At 42.5% G+C, this 23,307-nt stretch overlaps 1 protein-coding gene across 1 annotated transcript in view; it reads left to right on the forward strand.

Annotated features, from left to right (window-relative positions):
* Positions 1-23,307, forward strand: part of LOC135704807 (serine-rich adhesin for platelets-like) — a 301,896-nt gene that overhangs the window by 89,925 nt on the left and 188,664 nt on the right. The gene's annotated exons all lie outside the window — the stretch shown is intronic.

Genomic DNA, 23,307 nt, shown 5'->3' on the forward strand with positions numbered 1-23,307 from the left:
GACTGTGCTAGGGAAGCAGCATATGCATGTAGGTAATTGGTGGATTTGTTAGTTAATTCGACGCTTTTGGACAATGCTGGACATTTATCAGTTTTTCAATATTTTCTTGTTGAAAATCAACATTCGGAAGCGATGCGTAGCCATATTTCGGATCGATTGGTGATAAAATTATTGAAATTGGACTAGGGGCAGCTGAGTTATTAACGTTCAAAATCTTTCTTAATTTGTTACATGTTCCATTTTCGGTTTTCACAAAGTGTTCCCCCATATAGAAATCAAAGACGTAGTCCTACGTCAAAAAATTACACCAGATTTTTTTTTGTATTCACCAATGGGGTGCAATTTTTTAACCCAAAAATTTCATTGAAGTTTGTCCCTTCATGCACCTTTGTGGTGCAATTTTCAGGCAGCATCTCAAAGGAATTGACGCAATAAAAGGGTTTCAATTTTACCTTCAAATCAAGTTATCAAGAAATCTAGATATTTTTTATCATAACTTTGAAAATGTGGAAATAAAAATCTTATTTATAAAAGGTGGGGCAATTTTTAGTCATCATTCAGTGCGGACGCGTTTTCAATTTGCTCGTAGCCACGTGCGTTTTCGTGGTATAGCACATTCTGTTTTTTTGCGTGTTCTTCGGTTTTTTTTTATTCTTGTGTGTTATTTTTGTCAAAATGAACTGCGAAATTTGTTCACTGGAAACTACCGTCGATACGGAATTGTGGAGCTGCATCGGGTGTGCACGCTCATTTCATGCTGCCTGCGTGGGAGTCTCAGTTCAACGTGGTTCTCTACGGAAAAGGGACAAAAAGATTGATGTTCAATCCTACGTGCTACCGTGCTGCAGTTCTTGCCAAGTGCTCGTCACGTTGGAATTTGATCTTAGATTGCTAATTGATCAGCAAAAGGCCTTCGAAAAACAACTGGATACCAACACGCAAGTTTTGCATCGACTTGCAAGCCAGAACGAAAAATCTGATTCAATTCTCGAAGCGATAGCAGTCCTGGAAAGTTCACTGTCCACCATAATAGAATCGGTGTCAACTGTAAATAACAACACAACGTCGAAAGTAAAAAATGCGGTGTCGACATTGTCGCGCGGTCTTGAAGTCAGCTCTTTAAACAAATCCGATGAGGTCGCTGGCATTAAAAACCACCTGACCTCATTATTCAATATATCCATGGAGACAACGAGAAACCGTATCGAGGACTATGTTCGTGATCTTACGGGGGATTTGTCACGTGAGCTGACGAAAATATGCGATGAAGTGACAAATTTGAGCAGTCTAACCATGGACATGGCTGCTCAATGCACTGAACGGTGTTCTACATCAAATGTGTTGACTGGAGAGCAATGTCTTGCGGACGCAGTTGGTGGGGACATTTTAAATGAAATTAAATGCCTTGCCTCTGTAATTAATACTATGGACGCACGTTTGCCGTCCCCGCCCAGCCTAATGGGCGAATTGAACAACAAAAACAACCGAAATAACAATGATGCCGCCGACTCCGGTTGGAGGGTTTTGGGCGACAGGAAGGTATGGAAAGCTGATTGGACGGAGTACGATGCTCGAAAATCGCGACATCTGAGCCAGCAAAAATTGGCTGCAAAGGCTAGTAAGCGGAGGAAGCAGAAAAGGGCCTACCAAAAAATGTTCAACAAAAACAACAACTCACACAATCGTAGCAGAAACAACAACAGCAACAACAAAATCAACCACAACAACTACAACAGAAACAACGACGACTACAACTGCAACACCAATCACGCCAACTACAATAGAGACATCTCCAATAACTATAACAATAACTATAACAACTACAACAATAACTGCAACAATAACAACATCAGCGCTCAGGGTAATCACATAGTAAGCAGAAAAAATGGCAACCACTTGCTTCCGCCTGACAGAGTACTTCTTGCGGCAGCGAAAGATCAGTTTTCGCGACCGCCGGTTAACTATCGGCCTACAATTCAATTTCGAAGGGGAGAGATATTGAACCCGTACCCGACGAGTGCTGAATTTCCACCTTCTATAACAGCACATCCAACCAACCGGTCAACTTCAGCTTCATCGTATGAGGCGTGCTCATGCAGGCACTCGTGTTTTCAACACAATTGACGCACCCTTTGGAGGAAGAAAATGTGTTTCTGCTTAATCTAATGCTCTCTTCAGAAGTAGTCTGTGACGTACCGGATGCGGCTGAGAATGAAATTGACGAGGATCACGACGTTTCGCAGGAGATGAACCTGACGCACTTTTCTGAGGCAGACTGTGACGAACCGGATGTGACTGGTAATGAATCTGATATTTTTAATAATATTCTAAGCTCTGACGAACAAACAAAAATTTCATCTGAAACACATTCTACGGAAATTGTGGTATATTGTCAGAATTTTAATCGTATGAAAAGCGCAACAAAAATGAATGAAATTTATAAAAATATACTGAGTTCCTCTTTTTCAGTTATTTTGGGCACTGAAAATAGTTGGAACGAGAACATTAAAAGTGAGGAAACATTTGGAAATGATTATAATGTTTTCAGAGATGATCGTGACTTACTCGAAACCCAAAGAATGTCAGGTGGTGGAGTTCTTATTGCTATTTCTTCAAAATTTATTTCAGAACTTATTGTTTCATCGAAAGTAAAAGAATTTGAGCATGTGTGGGTAAAGACAAATATAGCTGGTGAAACTCATATTTTTGCCACAGTCTATTTTCCCCCAGACTACGCTTGTAAGTCCTCGTATGAAAAGTTTTTCCAAATAGCTGAAGAAATCGTATTTCAATTTCCCCCTGAATTCAAAATTCATATTTATGGAGATTTCAATCAACGCAATGCTGATTTTATTCCTGATTCAGATAATGAGAGTTTTCTTCTCCCAGTCATTGGGGAAAACGAAACATTACAATTTATTTTTGAAAAAATGGCGTCTTTAGGATTAAACCAAATAAACCATGTAAGAAATCAACAGAATTGTTTCCTAGATTTCTTGTTAACGAATATACATGAAGATTTCTGTGTAAGTAAATCTATTTCTCCTTTATGGAAGAATGAAGCATTTCACACAGCAATCGAGTATTCCATATTTGTTCATGAGAGTCAACACCCCAACGACAGTGAGTATGAAAATGTGTTTGACTACAAAAATGCTAATTATGATAATATTAAAACTAAATTCAATGGACTAAATTGGAAAACCATTTTGAAGGATCAGGTATATGTTGAATGTGCCGTGGAGGTTTTTTATAAAATTCTGTTTGACGTAATTCACGAGGAAATTCCATTAAAAAGGAGACGACGCAATTATTCCTCCAAATATCCGGTTTGGTTCACTAATCATATCATTAACTTGAAAAATCATAAACAAAAAGCTCACAAATTATACAGAAAACATAAAAATCGTGATAATCTCGAAAAGTATTTAAGGATTTGTGATCAACTCAATGATGCAATTTCTTTGGCACTTTCTGAGTATAACATAAAAACTGAGAATAAAATTAAATCATGTCCAAGAAACTTCTTCAATTACGTCAAAACTAAAATGAAATCGTGCAGTTTTCCATCAAAAATGACATTGGATGAAAAGGAAGGTAATAATTCTGATGATATATGTAATCTTTTCGCCACTTTTTTTCAAGAAACATGCACGAAATTTTCAGATAATGATCGTGATTATGAATATTTTTCTTATTTTCCTGACTTTTCAACTACTGTTGGCGTTAATAACATTTCGGTTCATGATATTTGGAATGGCCTACGAGATTTGGACGCCACTAAAGGTTCAGGACCAGATGGAATCCCACCTACTTTTATGAAAAACTTAGCAACTGAACTCACAACCCCTTTATTCTGGCTGTTTAATATGTCGCTTGAATCCGGTATATTCCCGAAGGTATGGAAAAAAATCTTACTTAATACCCATATATAAATCAGGTAAAAAATCCGATATTCGAAATTATCGTGGGATTGCTATCATTTCGTGCATTCCAAAACTCTTCGAATCAATTATAAATAAAAACATTTTTGGCCAAATAAAACAAAGAATAACTAGTGCACAACACGGATTTTTTAAAGGCCGTTCAACCACCACAAACCTTTTGGAATTTGTGGACTTTGTATTAAATGCAATGGACAGAGGTAACCAAGTAGAAGCTCTATATACAGACTTCAGCAAAGCGTTTGACAGAATTGATATCCCAATGCTGATTTTTAAATTAGAAAAAATGGGAATTGAGATGGAGCTCATCACCTGGATTAGATCGTATTTAGTTGATCGCCAGCAAATTGTAAGATTCAACGAGAAAACATCTAAGCCAATTCATGTCACGTCAGGGGTTCCCCAGGGATCACACCTAGGTCTCCTTCTTTTTATTTTGTACATTAATGACGTCTCTCTTATTTAAAAAAAAAAAAAAAAAAAATCGGAGGCGAACCAGCCTAAGGCTGAAAGCCTCCTAAATAAAGCTAAATTAATTAATTAATTATTTTAAAAAATATCAAGGTACTTATATACGCTGATGACATGAAGCTATTTTTAGAAATAGGAAGCGATAACGATATGAATGTGTTTCAGAATGAAATACATGTTTTTTACAGATGGTGTAGTAAAAGTTTATTGAAACTAAATATCAAAAAATGTAATCTTATAACGTACAGTAGAAAACTAAACAAACAAAATCTTTGTATTACATTAGGTAATGAAAATGTTCAAAAATGTGAAAATGTAAGAGATTTAGGTGTTATTCTAGATTCTAAATTGACATTTGTGGACCATTATAACACAATAATACATAGAGCAGGCAATATGCTTAATTTTATAAAACGTTTCGGTCTCCACTTTAAAGATCCTTATACAATTAAATCACTTTACGTTGCTTATGTGAGGTCAATTTTAGAATATTGTAGCGTTGTTTGGTCACCCTATATGAAAAAGCATGAAGAACGAATAGAGTCAATCCAAAAGCAATTTTTATTATACGCATTACGTAAGTTAGGTTGGACGGCTTTTCCTCTCCCGTCATATGAAGCACGTTGCTTGCTGATCAGCATTCAAACATTGAAAGGACGTCGGGATTACGCAAAGATTTCTTTATTAAACAATATCATTTCGCAACGCATTGACTCAGCTGATCTATTGTCAAGGTTAAATTTGTATGCACCTTCCCGACAATTACGCAATCGACAGTTGTTCGCAGTAGATCGCCATCGGACCAATTACGCTAAATTTGGACCGGTAAATCAGATGATGACTGTTTATAATCATCATTGTGAAATGATTGACCTAAATATGCCCTCAACAGAATTAAAAATATATTTCAGAACCCTGCGAAGTCATAGAACATAAGTCTTAATGTTAATATGTAGTCTACGATTTGATTGATTGACGAATAAATAAATAAAATAAAAAATAAAAATTGCCCCACCTTGCCTCACCCTGTGCACGCCAGTGGGATGTGTACTGTCACTTTAGATAATTACATTTCACCCCAACAGTTGCAATGAATTTAATGCGCTGTTCTCAAACAAACCATCCCGTTTAAAGCTTCACATGTATTCCAAATTTCGTAGCTCATTTTGTTGGATCACATTGGTGGAAGGAGATTCTCTTATTCCCGTGGGTTTCGCGTAAGTTACGTCCAACCCTTTTTGGCCCTTCATACAACAGTATGTTGAATGGAGCCGCATGCGGGGCAAAACCCAAGCTAGAATGGTGGCTTCTTACGAACATACATACATAGAACGCGAGATATTGATAGCGTACTACATGAGAGCGGAAAAATATCATTTGACTCATGATTTTGCCAACACTGATGACGGCCATTTGTGAGCTCTGTCAGTCAATCAACTGAAAATGCTACTATCGTTTGCGAATTGAATCCTTCAAACGGTCACGTTTGCCATCACCGAGATAAGACAGGTAGAAAAGTACATTTCCTTTCGCCACAATTCACAACCATTTATTTAGCCAGTCACAATCATCGCATAAATCTTAGTAGAAAACATTATCCCCCCAAGGGGCACACCATAACGTTTTGATCCCGACTCGTTGACATCCTGTAGGACATCTGCCGCAACAGTCACGCTCTTTAAGGTGATCAAAAAGTCATGAACATCATCAGCCAGCTTCCCATTCCACCGTTTAGGTAAGTGTGCGAAAAAGCGTGCCCGTATATGAAAGCACGTGGCAGTCGGCGGACCAGTAAATAATTCGCCTTATCGAGAAAAAGAATCCCGGAGAAAAAAAAAAGCACCACAAAAACTCCAAAGAAACGCGTTGAAAAGTGATTTTCACGTCCCGATGGTTGTTCGCTCTTGTTGATGATGTTGTGATGGGCATCCTCTGACATCCCGCCGCTGTCTGTTTGCTTTGCAGTCTCGTCGTCGCTTTTCGAAAAAGCGACTAAGCGGCTTCCGTTCGGTTGGTTTTTCATTTCGTTTCACCGCTTTTTTTTGTTATTTCTATAGCTCGAAGGCAGCAAACGGTATTCCATTGAAGGCAAACAATCCTCGTGGCGCGGATCGACATCAATTCGATTTGTTTTGGCAAGGTTCCGTTTCTAATGATTCCGTACGTTTGGCGGATAACAGCAAAATATAGGAACCAATACTCTGGGGCGTAGATAGGTTTCGAAATAGGTGGGGATAACCATTTCAAAATTCCTCTAAAACAAATTCAAGAATACAGTCAACTCTCTACAACTCGATATTTTCTATGACTCGATGGATTCAGTGGTCCCTTCACCAAACGGAACACAGCCTTAAGGTTTGGAGTTAAAGCTTGGACATTTTTTAAATGCCCCTTTCTGGCTACGCCTATTTATATACATACAATCGCTGACATTTGCAGTTTAATTTATTTTCCTAACGATTTCGCAGTAAGCTGGGCACCTTCGACGATTGGCAGCGAAAATCAAAGGATTTGGGGAAAATTTATGGCATATCGACACGGCCGATGAGATCAACATAAAATGGAGGGGTTTTTCCCATAAAATTGCAAAAATGCAGGTTACTCATAGACTGAGTAAAATTTGCCTCTCATATTCGAAAAGTTTTTCCTGGAAAATCGAGGAAATTTTTCTTAGTCTATGAGTAAGCTACGTTTTTGCAAACTTGAGTGAACGAAACTCAAATTTGAGTTTGTTTAATCGGTCGTGAACGGGAGCAAAAATGTGCCATCGCCAGCGGAACGAAGTAAACAAGCGTTCGGAGAAAAAGGCCTCCCGTCGAAGTGGGCTGAAGAGTGAATACATCGAAAAGGAGGAAACCAACCATAACAGGGCAAGTAGGTATATGCAAATCAATCGAATGGTGAAGTAAAGACGAAAACAGTCGCAAAACCTGGGCCTGTGACACTGCTGGGAGAAGGTCAATGGGACTGGGAAGTGTTGATTTTTATATGATTCTGGGAGTTCTCACTTGCCTTTTTCTGGCTTTTGCTCTGGGGTGTCGTTACTTATGAAAATAGATTTGATAAACGATAATTTGGAGGAAGTAGGATTTTCTTGGCGCAATCAAATGCCAGATATTTATTGCTAGATAAAAATAAACTCGTTAAAATATGTTTTACATCATTTTTCAGCGTTGATTGAATAATATTTTCTGCTCAAAATAAAATTAAGGGTTGTGTCTCTGATAGCACCTTACAACCCGATTATGTATTACGAGCGACGACTGTCAGCACCAGTCAGAAGTTCCAGTGGAAAATGGACAATTAAGAGCTGGTTACTCACTGATTTTTCATATGTGCGCCCGACCGTCTCAAATTCATGTGTCCCCTTTAAGGAGCCACTAGAATTGTAATTTCTAATCTAATCTAATCTAATTTAATCTAATCTAATCTAATACAAACGCAGCCAGTACGAGAAAGCATGTTGGAAAATGATTAGGTTAGATGAGGTTTAATCATTTTTCTTGTCTAATTGATGTTTACAGCATATCTGAGATATGATATAAACATCAATACGGCCAGGCCTACTGCGTTGTATTTGCCGCAAAGATGATTCTTGGAAATGAATGGGAACATTTCTTGAATCTACAGGATTGGAAGGATGCGTGGACATACCGTAACGCTCCGAGTTACTGTGTGTAGTTGTATGTAATGTGTAAATATTTGTACAATATTCAAGAATCAAAAAATAATGCAATGGAAGGATCTTACCGATTTTTTTCCTATGTTGGTAATGATTCGTTGGATGCATCCGCTCCTTGTTTATCATGGGGTTTGGGATGCAGTTCTTCTTCATTGCTCGTGGTTATGTTTAGTGATGTGATGGAGATCATTTCTTTCACTAGAAACTACTACTCCTGGCTGATCCGCCAGCCTTGCATCGAGCTGGAACCGCAAGCAAGCAAATCAATTGCCTCCTCGCTCGAATCCTTCGCTGTGAGTGGTTCCGATACATACGCGCCCATTTTGGCTTGCAGGCAGCAGCACTTTGCAGGAGAAAATTTTCACGTTCGATTTTAACCTACTTCCACTGGATATCACCTCCTGGACTTATTTTGTAACTTCCGGCTTCCGGGTCGTTATGCACTTGTAACTAAACCCAAACGGACACGATTCAAGAGCGTACATTAGAAAATTCAGCTGAGATCTGCTTTTTCGCAACGTTTCACGGCGGTGGCGAAGGAAGAAAACTCGGTTTGTTCACTCGCGGTAATTTTAAAAACTCTTTCGATCCTATTTTTTTTAAATAACCAAACACAGCATAAATAAACACACGCGAAATTATTGAAAAAGTTTTCAGGTGTCCAAAATGCACCAGCTAAAGGACTTATTGCACTAAATTTTCAATAAACATTTCGGAAAATAAAGCAGCAGCAAATTCAAAACACGTCAGTTTCAATGCACGGCCTACCTCGATCGGGGCCACTAGAATTGCAATTTGGGAATTTACAAATTCTCCTATTGGACTGGGAGCTGTATTAGTTCAATATGATCATGCTGGGGTTGCCAGAGTAATATCGTGTGCTTCAAAAGCATCAACAGATGCGGAGAGGCGATATCTTCAAATCCAAAAGGAATCATTAGCGATGGTGTGGGCAGTTGAAAGATTTTCATTTTACCTGTTGAGCAAATCTTTCACCATAAGAACGGATTCGGAAGCGAACGAATTAATATTTGGCAGAGGAATTAAAGCAGGGAAGCGTGCTGTTTCTCGTGCAGAGGCCTGGGTTCTCAGACTTCAGGCCCATGATTTTAAAGTAAAACACATACCTGGTCGTTCTAACGTTGCAGATGCATTATCTCGTCTTATAAAGAGTACACAATGTTACGAGCCATTTGATGAGGACAACGACAAACATATTCTTTACGCTTTGGACGCAGGCTCACTAGAAATCACATGGAAGCCATAGAAAAATCTTCAGAAAACGATGCTGAGATAATCGCTATACGATTTGATCTAGATAAGGGAAGATGGCCAGAGAATTGTAAACGATTTGAAGCTCATGCGAAGGAATTCCGTGTATTGGAACCGAAGGTTTTCAAAGGAGATCGAATTGTTCTGCCAAGAAATCTACGACACGTGGTTCTTCAAACAGCTCACCGTGGACACATAGGATGTGCAGCAATGAAGCGAATAATGCGAGAATTTTTTTGGTGGCCAGGTATGAGTAATGAGGTTGAAACGTTTGTTAAAACCTGTAAAACTTGCCTGGTTATATCAAAAAAGAGCCCACCAATACCGCTGGATAGTCGATGGGGTTTACCTCTAGTGCTTCAGAGCGATAATGGTCAACGCTTTATAAGTAAGGAATTTATTGAATACTGGCAAAATAAAAGAGTTAGTGTAAGGAAATCCATTCCTCTTAGTCCCCAATCAAACGGAGCTGTTGAACGTCAAAACCAGGGGCTAATAAAAGCAATAGCTGGGGCCAGACAAGATGGTCAAAATTGGACGAACGCTCTACAAACTTATGTCCTCGTACATATTACAGTCAAACAACATTCAAGATTGGGGATTACACCATTCGAACTTCTTGTTGGATGGAAGTATAGAGGAACTTTTCCGGCTCTTTGGGAATCTGAATCTGGAAGGTTAGATCGAGATGAAATAAGGGATAGAGATGCAGTAGCGAAGTTGGACAGTAAGAAATATGCAGACAAGCACAGGGGAGCGAAATAGGGTTAAATACCCCGTTTCCGGCCTATTAAGCATAATCCGCACTTTGTCTTTCTTAATCTAGATCAGTTTAGCACCAAACGGAATGTTAGTATTACTGATGGCTTCCAAATTTATTTACCTTTCCGTACGTACCATAAGATTTGAAAACGAGAAACCAATCGTTGAGATATTGTCGAAAGTCCAACACTGCTTCTTGACGCCAAACTCGGCCTACGGATTTTAAACTCGGCCTAACGCATTGAAACGCAATTGAAAAGCCAATGAATTCACTTCGGCCTATCTGATGAAGATAAAAATTGATTCGGTCGGAGCGCTTCTTTTGTTTTTGGGAATAATGGGTGCAAACTTTCATACCACGCGTTCTCATTGACTTCGTTCGGTAGCTTATTAACTAAAGTATCGTACCAAACGCATAATTGACTTGTTAACTCTGAAATCATGGATTTATTTGAAGTTTTCTGCTCGATAGGCCCAAAATGGGCGATTAGGCCGAAGTAGTTCTCTACCCTATTCCGATATAAAAACTGGAGATAAAGTTGTTGTTGCTGTACAAAGGAAAACCAAAACAGAACAGAAGGTGGAAAAATTGTTGTAAGAAGTGAACGTGGGGTTCAGTGTGCTCGAAACATTCAAGATGTCAAGCTAGCGTCCTATGAAGTCCAGTCAGATGATGTTGGAGAATCAGATATGATCCACCATTCTTCAAGAATTAGTAATCAAGATGAATTGGGTATAGATCAATAACAAATATAGAAGTAGGTATCTTTAAAAAAGAATCATGTCTAATATAATTTTTCAATTAAAATAGCTACGGATGTTCCAAAAGATCATAATTTGATCAATACTGAACACAGTTTGAGCAATCTTCTACCAGACGAGGTAGTGATGTGAAGCCTACTAATAGACCGAAGAGATCAATTCAAAAACCATCTAAATTTAATGACATGTTCTTGCATTGTGTATATGAATAAAGAGTAGATAAGGAAAGGGATGTAGAGAATAGGACAAATCAAGATCAACAATTGAAAAGGCCTTGTTAGGTACATTACAAAAACCTTCAGATGCGTTCCTTCCGAGCGCCCCCCGTGTAGCATAACTTCTCTTGCTTTCGGTTGTCTCTCTTGGATGTCTACACGGGAAAGCTATTGATACTGAATTGTAACGCTTCTCGATTAGATACACACATATTGTAGTTTTTTGGTGATATGTTTTGCCTTTTGCCGTTGTCGTAAAATTAGGAAAATATAGTTTACATTTTTGTTGCAATAAAGCCTCTCTTTTCTTTTACATTTTGATCGCGAGTGTTTTCTTTTCAATAACGTTTCTCGACAATTCCACGGCCATAAGCGCGACTTTATAACGAAGTCAAGAAACAGAAGTTTGCAGCAAAACGGGTGTCCATGGTGCGTTCTTGAAGGGTCCGAACATTGGTGCCGTGACCAGGATTGTGCCGCGGGTAGTTGCTTGTTGGACACCATTTTTCTTCCAACGTGTTCGCCAAAGCTTTTGTGCACGGAGTGCTTAACGTTTTGAGTAGCAAAGACCTGGAGAACAGTTCATCAACCCTTTTGCTTTCGTGACTGTTGGATGGTGTGGTCTTTGTATCGCACACTGCTTGGGACAAATAATAGCAACCTTGCTAAGTGATTGCTATTGTTGGATGGTCACGATAAATTTGAGTTCACTGGTGATCGATTAGGCGACAGATTCGACCGAGAGTCTGGTACTGGATTATAAGATCAAAACGGTGGTCTTGTGCATTGACGATTCAGCGTATAGCTTGTTACCGGAGGCGCGTATTTTGATACATACGGTTGCAATACATGGCCTGTCGAACCAGGCTCACCCGGTGAGTACTGAGCTGATATTTTACTGCTTCGACGGATATATTGCAACCAATTTCTTGCTTCTCGGTTTCCGCATTGGATGAGTTCTGCTACATTGGAAATCACCGCAAGCTGCTGAGGTTATCGCCAAAAACCTCAGAGTTTGTAGTGGACTCTAGACGGAGAATCCTGTTGTTCCTGTTGGGAGATAAATAAATACAAGGCCTAATTAATTAGGCTCACAGGTGAGCCTCTCTCCAATAATTGTATCCCTCTGTTTTGTGGTGCTGTGCTTCGTACTTTCCACAGTTTCGCCGCCGCACTGATACGCTATGGGGAAGAAGCTGAAGCCTAAACTGCAAGTGCGGGACAACATCGTGGACTTTCTCCATCGCACGGCGCGGTTTCTGAAGCAATACGATCCGGCTATTCATGCTCTACAGGTGCAACCTCGCATGGACAAATTAGACGAGAAATGGGAGGAATTCGAGGACGTCCAGATGCAAATAGAGGAAATGGAGGAACATGAGGAGAACGCGGATCAACACAAGCAGACTCGGTCAGAGTTCGAGGAGTTGTACTTCCAGGTAAGGGCAGGGTTGAAAGCGAAGTTGCCATCCACCACTCCCTCACCCTCCCCTTCTACCTCCACTAATACACGTGTGGAGGCATGTGCTGGTGTACAACTACCAAAGATAAATTTGCCAGAATTTAATGGGGAATTCGACAAATGGTTGCCTTTTTTCGACACTTTCAAGTCGCTGATCCACACCAATCCAGATTTGAGCGGGATTCAGCGCTTTCATTACCTGCGAGCGTCTCTAAAGGGTGAGGCACTTAAGGTTGTTGATACATTCCCAATGAGTGAAGCCAGCTACGGTGTTGCCTGGTCTGCTTTGACCAAACGTTATTCGAACGTTTATTTACAGAAGAAACGGCACGTCAACGCTCTTCTACAGTTTCCGAAGATGAAGAAAATTTCTGCAAGTGGGATCCATGATGTTATCGATACTTTCGACCGGCACACAAAAATCTTGGATCAATTAGGGGAAGTGACTGCAGGCTGGGGAGCGATGCTGACACAGCTATTAGTATCGAAGCTAGACGACGTTACGCAGAAAGACTGGGAAGAGTACGCTTTGAAAAAGGAGGATCCTGTATTTTTGCACGTGATGGAGTTTCTGGAAGGCCAAACCCGCATTTTGGATGCAATAGCGGTTGATCAACGTCCCGATGGCCAACGTATTCTACTTTCCAGTCCACTCGCCCCGTTCAAGAAGCCAGCTCATAAGTTATCGGTTCACGTATCATCGGAGACTTCGTCGTCGAAGTGCGTGTCCTGTGGCGGTACGCATTATATCACCAACTGCCCTTCTTTTGCGAAGCTGACTCTGGATAAGCGGTTCCAGGTCGTAAATTCCAAGAAGCTGTGCAGCAATTGTCTTTGGCGTGACCATTACAGTAGAGATTGCACATCTACTTTCCGCTGTCGTACGTGTAGCAAAAAACACCATACTTTGCTCCATCCGGGATTAGCGGCAACTAGTACTGGGTCAGTGGTCAGAGATCAAGTCCTTGAACAATCGCAAACGGGCGGTTCCAGCATTTCTACGGCAGTTGCAGTTGGGACTCCACAACAATCCCTTCAAAGTTCTGTAACTTCAATCTACGCAGCTAATGTTGCATCAGAGCTACGCGACGTACATGTGTTTCTGTCGACAGTTCTAGTGTCGGTGAAAGATTGTAACGGGCGTTTGCACACGGCGAGAGCACTTCTTGATAGCGGATCGCAGGCGAATCTTATCTCAGAAAGGCTGTGTCAGGTCTTGAAGCTACCAAGGAAAGGCACTAGCGTGCCAATATCAGGAGTCGGTAGCGCGCGGATTCAGACAAACAGTTCTGTGTCTGCAACTATTATTTCGCGTATAACGGACTATGCGGTTCCGATGAGTTTCTTGGTGCTGAAGAAGGTGACGGATGATCAGCCATCGACGACTATTCCGATCGGTAGTTGGAATCTCCCCTCTGATATGGTCCTGGCGGACCCTGGTTTCAACAAACAGGCTCCAATAGACATTCTACTGGGTTTGGAGTATTTCTACGAGTTCCTGTTATTGAATGGAGGTCGGATCCAAATTCAGCGGATAGGTGAGGGTCTACCGCTCTTCGTTAATACCGTATTTGGGTGGATAGCAGCTGGCAAGGCGGATTTGGGCAGTCTGAACCCAGTTCCATGCTGCCACGTGTCGGTTGACCCGACTCTAGGTGAGAAGATCGAACGGTTCTGGAAAATTGAAGAGATGCCAGATGTACCACGGCGGACCAAAGAAGAGCAGGATTGCGAGGAGCACTTTGAAGCTACTTTCTCTAGAGATACCACGGGGAGGTACGTTGTGCGTCTGCCAAAACGAATGGGATTTGAGCGGATGGTCGGTGAATCAAAGGATATGGCTGTGCGAAGACTGGTGCAACTAGAACGGCGGTTGGACAAGAACGAGGAATTGCGCAGGAGTTACAACGAGGCGATGCAGACGTATTTAGACCAGAAACATATGGTGATGGTACCGGAGGAGGACCTAAAGCGTGATAAACGGCTCTCTTGTTACCTTCCTCATCATCCGGTAATCAAAGAGTCGAGTGCGACCACGAAAGTTCGGCCAGTTTTCGACGGTTCGGCTAAAACAACATCCAACTACTCTCTGAATGATGCTTTGATGACGGGTCCAGTGATTCAGGATCCGTTATTCGATCTGGTTCTGCGATTCCGGAAGTACTTTATCGCTTTAGTTGGTGACATTGAGAAGATGTACCTGCAGGTGAAGGTACATTTTGATGACGCTGCTCTTCTGCGGATTTTGTGGAGATTTTCGTCAAACGAGCCCATAGCAACTTACGAGATGTCCAGGGTCACGTTTGGTTTGGCGCCATCATCGTTTCTTGCAACGAGGTGTTTGCAGCAGCTAGCGCACGACGAAGGTAGTCAGTTTCCACGAGCGAAAGCGGCGCTTTTGAATGATTTCTACATTGATGATTTTATTGGAGGGGCAGACTCAGAAAGCGAAGCTATATTGTTGCGGCAAGAGTTAGAGCAGTTGATGTCTAAAGGTGGTTTTAGACTACGAAAATGGGTCAGCAACGCCAAGAGTGTGTTGGCGGGTCTAGCCGCAGATGAATTGGGAACTCAATCCTCACTGAATTTCGACCAGGAACTGGTGAAAACCCTAGGAATTAACTGGCAACCAGGGCCAGATTTGTTGGGTGTAGACGTATCGGGTCTCGCTGTAAACGGACAGTGGACAAGGCGCAAGGTTTACTCCGTCATTGCTCAACTATGGGATCCTTGCGGTTTCACGGCTCCAGTCATCTCGTGGGCAAAGATTCACATGCAGCTATTGTGGGTAGCCTCTCAAGGTTGGGACGATCCATTGTCGCAGGACTTAGCTAGTCGCTGGACGGATTTTTATCAGCAGCTGCCCAAACTCTCGGATATCAAAGTGGACCGGCACGCATTCACGAATCATCCAATTCTGATCCAATTTCACGTCTTCTCGGATGCGTCCGAAGCAGCTTACGGCGCGTGTATCTATGCTAGATCCATCAGCCAACTGGGGCAGATAAAGGTGGAACTCTTGGCGGCAAAATCTCGTCCAGCTAGTTTGAAGAAGACTACTCTCGCAAGGTTAGAGTTATGCGGTGCCTTCATAGCAGCAAAACTATATCGTTCGACCGTCAAGGCACTCGGGATGAATGGAACCGAAACTTGGTTCTGGTCAGATTCGACAGTTGTGCTATCGTGGCTGAAGCGGCCATCGTACGTGTGGCCAACATTTGTTGCGAATCGTGTTTCGCATATTCAGGAGCTAACGAAAGGTCACCGATGGAACCATGTCAAGGGCACGGAGAATCCAGCCGATCTTGTGTCTCGGGGAGTAATGCCAAAGGATCTCGTCGATATGCAGCACTGGTTCCATGGGCCACCCTGGTTATCCTTGCTTGATCAACATTGGAATACCGAACAAAACTTGAAGTACAAGGAACCATCGGAGGAGTTGCTGGAGAAAAAGAAGAACGTTTTTGTGGCGGTGGGTTGTCCACAACCTCACCCACTTTTGGATAATTACTCATGCTATTGGAAACTTTTGCGGATTACGGCGTACTGCATAAAATTCATCCGTAGCTGCCGTAAATCATCTACAAAAACTCGGAATGTCAGCGTGAAGGAGCTGCAGGCGGCCAAGTACGCATTGGTACGGTGTGTTCAGCGGGAGCCATTCGCTACGGAGATCAAAGCCCTCGCCAACCATCGACCCGTTCCTGCTCACTCACCCTTGAAGCTGCTCCATCCGTTCCTAGATCAACAAGGCATAATTCGGGTTGGTGGCAGGCTAAATCTCGCCGATGAATCATACGCCGTCCGACACCCTATGATTATCCCTAGTAACCACTCTTTCTCGCGGCAGGTAGCTGTCGCATACCATAACCTGTATTTATTTATTTGTAGTTTGTTACAGTCAACAGGTTAAAATACCCAAATGACAATTAAAACTTAGAACTATCGCACTATTGCTACTGTGACATAAATCTCAAGAAATTCTGCCTATTGGACGCACGTGAAAAACTAAAGTCAAATACATGTTGACAATGATTGAACACACGGCACATGCTACGAACTGGCTCATTCAAACCATAATTTGTCCTGGAAGTATCGATGAACAAAAAGGCGTGTGTACGTAGCTGACGTCTCCTAATGTTTATGTTTAGCTGTGTAAGTAGCGAAGGGCAGTCGATGAGAGACGTTAACAGATCACTGACAAAGCAAGCTTTTGCAACATCACGTCTAACACTGAGTAGGTCCAGATGAATGAGTTTGCAACGACTCTCGTAACTAGGAAGATCCAGACGGTCAGTCCAGGGAAGGTGTCGTAGAGCATAACGGATGAATTTCCGTTGAATCTTCTCAACGCGTTGAATTCCATTTTGGTAGTATGGACTCCAAACAACGGAGGAGTATTCAAGTATGGGTCGCACCAAGCTGCAGTACAAGGCCTTTAAGCAGTATACATCTTTGAAGTGCTTGGCAAAGCGAAATATGAAGCCTAGCTGGGAAGATGCTTTCGAGATGATGTATGTCAGATGAGCGTTAAACGTTAGCTTCGAGTCCAAAAGCACTCCCAGGTCTTTAACCAAGGATTCTCGTGCTAGAGACACTCCGGACAAGCTGTAGTTATGGATGAGCGGTGAACGTTTGCGAGTGAAGGAAATCACTGAGCACTTGGATGTGTTTAATACCATACGATTTCTTCTGCACCAATCAGCAAACGTTTCGAACTGATGTTGTAAGAACTCGGCATCGTCTAGTTTCTCGATGATCGCATAAATCTTGAAGTCGTCTGCATAGGATTTCTTGTGACACCTTAGAACTGAGTTGACGTCGTTCATAAACAACAAAAACAGAAATGGCCCCAGATGACTTCCTTGCGGTACACCGGATGTAACAGGAAACGAAGTTGAAAACTGGTTGCCGAGCCGTACACGCATGTTACGCCCCATCAGATATGAACGTAGCCATTTGAGTAGCCTAGCATCAGCGCCTAATTTATCATACTTGGCCAGAGCGATTTCGTGGTTCATCTTGTCAAAAGCTGCTGACAAATCCATGTAGATTGCGTCAATTTGGCAGCCACGCTCTATCGAGCGAGCAAGAAATGAAGTGAACGTGGTTAAGTTTGTGGTAGTAGAGCGCTTGGGCATAAAGCCGTGTTGATCTTCCGAGATGTAGTGCGAGCAGCCGTGTGAAAGGAAGTCCAGAACAATCAGCTCGAAGAGTTTTGAGGTTGCACATAGAGCGGCTATGCCACGGTAGTTTGAAACTGTTTGCTTACAACCTTTCTTATGTACAGGAAACACGTACGATTCCTTCCAAATAGTCGGGAACACGCCTGATTCCAATGAGAGGTTGAACACAGTAGCGAGAGGTGCTGAAAGAGAGTGGATGCATTTATTCAGCACTATAGACGGGATACCGTCTGGGCCGACTCCGGTAGTATTTTTCAATCGTCTGCTAGCGGAAAGCACCGTGTCACTTGATATCGGAGGAAGTTCACCAAGCGGAGGAAGTACAGGCACATTACTCACGGCATCAACAATATCCTGCGGGCTAGTTGGGTCATTGCAAAAAACTCCGCTAAATTGTTTCCTAAACAAGTCAGCGATGTCGTCAAGGGCAGAAGCTTCTGTGTCACCATTACGCATAGTGGAGGGAAGTCCCACTTCTTTCCGCTGGCCATCTACGTATTTCCAAAAGCTTTTAGGATTGAGTTTGAGACTTCGCTGCAACCTCTCTTGATAAGAATTGAATAGGCGTTTGTTAAGGATCTTGTAGCGTTTGTTTGCTTTGGTGTAGCGTGCTCTGTTTCTTGCGGTTCGGTGTCGAATGAACTTCCTTAAGGCACGCCTTTTAGCCGTTTTGAGACGTTTCAAGCGTGTGTTGCTCCAGATTGGGAAAGCCTTCTCAGGGTTGGTCTTTGTCGGCACGTACTGGTCAATAGCGTAGAATACGATGTTCGAAAGGGTCGACGCCGCCAAATCGGTGTCACAATCACGAAACGTAGTGTTCCAGTCTATACTCGATAGGAAAAGATTCATGCCATCGAAATCAGCTTTGTTGAAATCCAAAAGCACCTCTTCGGTAGTATCCTGAAACTGGCAATTAGTGCAGTTGTTCAGAGACAGCAGTAGAGCTGGATGATGCATGCAGTCTTTGACTAGAGGATGAGGAGCTTGTGTTACAGAGCAATTGGGTCGGAGGTCTTCACTGACAAATGCGAGGTCTAACATGCGGTTGTTGCTATTAGGTACCACATTTATCTGCTGCAGGTTAGCGGTGCTGTATCCATCCAGAAGACATGTGGTTGTTCGTCCAAAATTCAAATAACGGCAATCGGGGTACGAAAATCCATTCGAATCGACTCGCCAGCTGATTTCACGCAGATTGAAGTCGCCGAGGATGAGAATATTGTCTCTAGCGTCCATACGTGAGACGACCCAATCAATCGCGCAAAGATGTTTGTCGATAAGTTCATCATCGTTGATGCGGTCCGGAGGGAAGTAAACGACACAGACGAAAATGCACATGCCCTCGAACGATAGTTGCACCCACACTTGCTCGATTTCAGATGTGCTGGGTGGATACAGCTGGTGACTTTTCAAGCTGGAGCGAACCGCTAGCAGAACACCTCCACCAGTACGCTTATGGCTGTTGAGCGGGGAACGGTCTTGACGGTAGACGGTAAACGAGTCGTCAAAAATCTGCCGAGAGGTTGTGCTACTATTCAGCCAAGTTTCGGTGAAGGCATACCAGTCGTAGCAGGCATCAGAACAGGCAAGCTGATAGTCTACTATGGAGGTGTTGATGCCACCGACGTTCTGGTAGTATCCCAGCAGCGAACGGGGGGCTTGGGCTACCTTACCGGGACGTTGAGGTTGGGAAACCCCGTCATCATCACTAGAGACAGGACAACCGTGAAGAGCGTAGGCTGCAGTTGGCTCCACGAGCTCAAGGGCGCTCATCTCAACGTGGGAAGAAGTGCGTCCTGCTGATGTTTGATGGTGGTCGTTCGTATAAGCTGAGGGCTGACATGTTGACATAAGTGGCGGGCTGACCTTCGTAGCAGTCACATGTTTGCTGGAACAACGGAAGTCATCAGGAAGTGAATGCTCTAACAAATTTGAATACTTGCCTTGAGAAGCAAGTTGGAGAACCTCTTCAACAGAACCAGATACAGGACCACGACGGCTAAGATGAGCGCAGGCGGCAAGAGGCAGGACCGATCCGGTCTGAGAAGAGGTCTCCAAGTTGCTATATGCAGTGCGTCGTGGTGCGTCGCTCCATTCTGGCCCCCGAATGACGCTCGCTCAAATACGGCAAGAATTTTGGCCCCTACGGGGTAAGGCACTGGCAACTTATACTTTCCGAAACTGCATTCGCTGCTTTCGAAGCAACCCTGTCCCTTTATCCCAACCACCTGGTCAACTCCCAAAACCTCGTACAACTCCCACTCGTGCATTTGCGGTCACTGGTGTGGATTATTGTGGTCCCGTCTACCTAAAGCCCGCACATCGTCGAGCAGCTGCGCTAAAAGCCTACATCGCAGTTTTCGTGTGTTTTAGCACGAAAGCGGTCCATCTCGAGCTGGTAGGGGACCTCACCACGGCTGCTTTCATGGCGGCTTTGCGACGATTTGTATCCCGTCGAGGGTTACCTACTGAGATCCACTCGGACAATGGTCTGAACTTCCAAGGGGCTAGCAACCATCTACGAGAAATTTACGACCTTCTATCCGATCCAGTTGCAACCTCAGAAATCGCTAATGAAACTTCTAAGCGTGGCATCGTTTGGAAATTTATCCCACCAAGAGCACCAAACTTTGGTGGCCTCTGGGAAGCCGCCGTGAAATCTGCCAAGACGTCATTGATCCGAGTCTTGGGCCAACGAAAATTGTCGTTCGAAGACATGACCACCATTCTCACCCAGATAGAAGCGGCCATGAATTCTCGTCCGCTTACGCCACTGTCGGAAGATCCTGATGAGCTAGACGTGCTCACTCCCGGACATTTTTTGACTGGATCATCTTTGCTGGCGATTCCCGATCCGGACTACACAGAGGTTCCTACAAACCGGTTACAGCACTACCAGGAACTGCAACAACTAGTACAGCAGCATTGGAAGCGATGGAGGCGAGAGTACATCTCACAGCTGCACAACCAGAATCAACGATTCCCTCAAGCAACCCTGCTGAAGGTGGGTCAAATGGTGGTCCTGAAGGAGGATGGATCCGCAGCCATCGAGTGGCCTCTAGCTCGAATCATTGAAGTCTATCCCGGTCCCGACAGTGTAATCAGGGTAGTGAAGGTACGCACACCGAACGGCGCCATCTATAAACGACAGGCGTCACGTATCTGTTTGCTGCCATTCGAGAAGGCCTTGACTGGGAAGCCCACCAACACCTGCTATTCTCAACCGTCAGGTGCAACCCCGAAGGATGTAAACGCTGCAAGCCCGGAAAGCGCAACGTAGTTCCTCAGAAGAATACAGTATCATATTGTGAAACTTCCAGCATCTTTAATCTTAAGCAGCTTAGTTAAGATTTTTGAATTCATAAATCCCTTAACAGAATTTAGGTGGCCGGCATGTTAGGTACATTACAAAAACCTTCAGATGCGTTCCTTCCGAGCGCCCCCCGTGTAGCATAACTTCTCTTGCTTTCGGTTGTCTCTCTTGGATGTCTACACGGGAAAGCTATTGATACTGAATTGTAACGCTTCTCGATTAGATACACACATATTGTAGTTTTTTGGTGATATGTTTTGCCTAAGTCAGTACCAATAAAAACGCCAAGTCGATCGGTCACCGTTGTCGTAAAATTAGGAAAATATAGTTTACATTTTTGTTGCAATAAAGCCTCTCTTTTCTTTTACATTTTGATCGCGAGTGTTTTCTTTTCAATAACGTTTCTCGACAATTCCACGGCCATAAGCGCGACTTTATAACGAAGTCAAGAAACAGAAGTTTGCAGCAAAACGGGTGTCCATGGTGCGTTCTTGAAGGGTCCGAACAGGCCTCAACTCCATTTTGTAAACAAACCTTGTAAGGCCGATTTATCGCGAACCAGAGTCCGCCAACGCAAACCTACAAAATAAACAGGTAGGGGAAGTTCTCCTCTACCCGATCGTGTTTTAGGTTTGCTAATGTAGATTTCGGTTCATGAGAAAATGGCCTTACAATGTTTGTTTACAAAATAGAGTTAAGGCCTTTTCAATTGTTGGTCATGAAATATATCGGTTGTTACGCTGAAATTCATTAGAGATCGATAGTAGGCGAAATATATCGTTTGAGGTAAAGAAAATGATCGGTGAAATCAATAGTAGGCTAGTTGATAAAAAGGACACAATAAATCAGTCTTAAGAGTGAGTTCGTAACGAACGGAAGCAAAAAATTAAAAATCGTCTATTTAGCGAAAACTAGAAAAAAAAGAAAAAAGGTTCCAGATAAAGCCGCTTGGAAATGGATGGTCCAGAAATCGAGTCCGGTCACGACAATGAACAATGTGGTTAACAAACTTAAGATCTCTGAGTTTCCCAGGAGATCTCTAGAACTAGCTTTCTTGAAAGTTTCCGAAACTCTTCTAAAATTATGCAGACTTCTCAGATGGCTTCTTAACATCTTTGAGGTTTTTTGGATATCCCTGAAGTCATAGAACTCTTTAAAAGTTACGGCTCATGAATCCGCCTTGCAGTTGAAGCTGATATGCTTAAAATGTTACAGATATTCCGTTACTATCCCGCAGTCTGCTCATGACACTTCCCCGAAATCCTCGGTGTTTCCTTTCATTCCTCGGAACTGCTTCCGACATTTTTTGTGAACCCTTTTGAAGATCTTTAATCTTTCCTGAGGTTTTCACTGCTCTTCTGATAATGTTCTGTATATCCACTTTCCGCAAGATTGCATGCAATTAAAAAAAAATATAGGTCTCCAGGCCTACTTTCAGAAATTGACCATTTTAACGGTGATTTCGAATTTCCAGAGAACCATTTTCAGGCCACCCAGTAGCAGAATCGATATGGCATATTTTCTCTATGCAGATGATTGTGCACTCCAGTTTTTTTTACGACGATTCAAGAAATAACGGTTTAAAAAAATCTATTTGATGGGTTGAGTTCGATCATAAAGTTTGATAATTTTTCAATGGTGTACCACCGACAAACCGACATGAAACTTAAACTTAACTCTTGATCGAGAATCCATAGCGGCGGATTCAAATGTGCAGCGATCCCATCTGTCAAAACTATAGAAATTTGCTATCTAGATAAAAATAATTTGCCCGGAATAGATTAGACACGAATCAACTCATAAATTTTGTACGTTTTTTCGTGGCTAGGATAAATATTTTCCGCGAACACGGCGGCGGATGTCAGTTTTGTGCTTTGATCGGAAATTTGATGATACTTTGTATGGTCATTCATGTCGGTTTGTCGGTGGGTGTACCATTGATATACAATTAATAATTTGATACCGAAAATCTCTGGATAAATTTATCGTTGAATGACATATTTGCCATGAATGCTTTTGATAAATATGCGTTTGAAAACTTCTCCATTTTCGTTACATGTCTCATTTTCAATTTTGAAATGTGATGATGATAATGATGATGATGATGATGATGATAATGATGATGATGATGATGATGATGATGATGATGATGATGATGATGATGATGATGATGATGATGATGATGATGATGATGATGATGATGATGATGATGATGATGATGATGATGATGATGATGAT

This window comes from Ochlerotatus camptorhynchus, unplaced genomic scaffold (assembly GCF_037179485.1).
Source record: "Ochlerotatus camptorhynchus isolate MF236.1 unplaced genomic scaffold, CSIRO-AGI_Acam_v1.1 ptg000248l, whole genome shotgun sequence".
Taxonomy (NCBI): domain Eukaryota; kingdom Metazoa; phylum Arthropoda; class Insecta; order Diptera; family Culicidae; genus Ochlerotatus; species Ochlerotatus camptorhynchus.